Source organism: Parasteatoda tepidariorum, chromosome X1, assembly GCF_043381705.1.
Source record: "Parasteatoda tepidariorum isolate YZ-2023 chromosome X1, CAS_Ptep_4.0, whole genome shotgun sequence".
Taxonomy (NCBI): Eukaryota; Metazoa; Arthropoda; class Arachnida; order Araneae; family Theridiidae; genus Parasteatoda; species Parasteatoda tepidariorum.
Genome location: NC_092214.1, coordinates 612,277 through 613,402, shown reverse-complemented (window position 1 = coordinate 613,402; position 1,126 = coordinate 612,277).

The following is a 1,126-nucleotide window of genomic DNA, read 5'->3' as shown; positions in this document are numbered from 1 at the left end:
GGTTCCTGCATGCAGGAAAATTTTTTTTTGGGAAAATGGGAAAAAACTGGAAAAATCCAGGAAAATCAGTTTATTTGCTCTTTTTCGATTTCTATTGTAACATTTTGAATATTCTAGCTTGCATGGGGTGTTTTCTGCGTGTCAAGTCCAGCAAATAAAGCGTAATGGAATAATAAAAAAGAAGAATAAAAAAATAAATAGCTCGAGAAAAGTTCAAATTTCAAGACCCCCTAGCTCCCTTTAATATACAGGTATAATTTTCAAAATCGGACAGGAGAGAGCTTTTGAAGCGAAACTGTGGTAGGCTTCACGTATGACCGTGGACTGGAAGGTAGGCCATCAGACAAGCAAGTTCGCTGCAGGAGGGAGGGGTAAAGGGTTCGAATCCCAGGGACGGTCAAATTTTCAAAAAATTTTCTTTTTTTTTGTTTATTTTAAATTACATTATTTTTTTATGTGTTTTTCGATATTCTGGAGGTTCCTGCGTGTAGGAAAAAAAATTTTAATGGGAAAATGGGAAAAAAAAACTGGAAAAATCCATGAAAATCAGTTTATTTTCTCTTTTTCGACTCCTTTTGTAACATTTTGGATATTCTAGCATGCATGGGGTGTTCTGCGTGTGAAATCCAGCAAAGAAAGCGTAATGGATTAATAAAAAAAAAGAATAAAAAAATAAAATGGAGCGAGTATGGTTCAAATTTCGAGCTCCCCTAGCTCCCTTTAATATCAAGGTATAATTTTCAAACTCGGACCCTAAAGCCTCTGTCAAATGAGAGAGAATAAGTGCAACTGCAAGTGTAACCTCAACTCTATCCGCAACTCTAAAGGCAATTTTTCCAAAAATTGCTCGAAAAATCCTCGTGTGATATAGAAATTACGGTTGCATGAAATATCTGCAACTGTTCAGGCAATTTCTTACATGAACCATACAGATATTAGCCTCGTTATATAGTAGAAAAAAAAGTGAAGGTAAATTTTCAACTCAATTCAAATGTAAATTTAACTTAGCAATTATTTAGTGTTGTTTTCTTAATTTACAATTTCAGAATATAAATATTGAATGATAATTCTAAAATTACAAATGCACTAAGTTACACATTTTAATATATATATATATATATATATA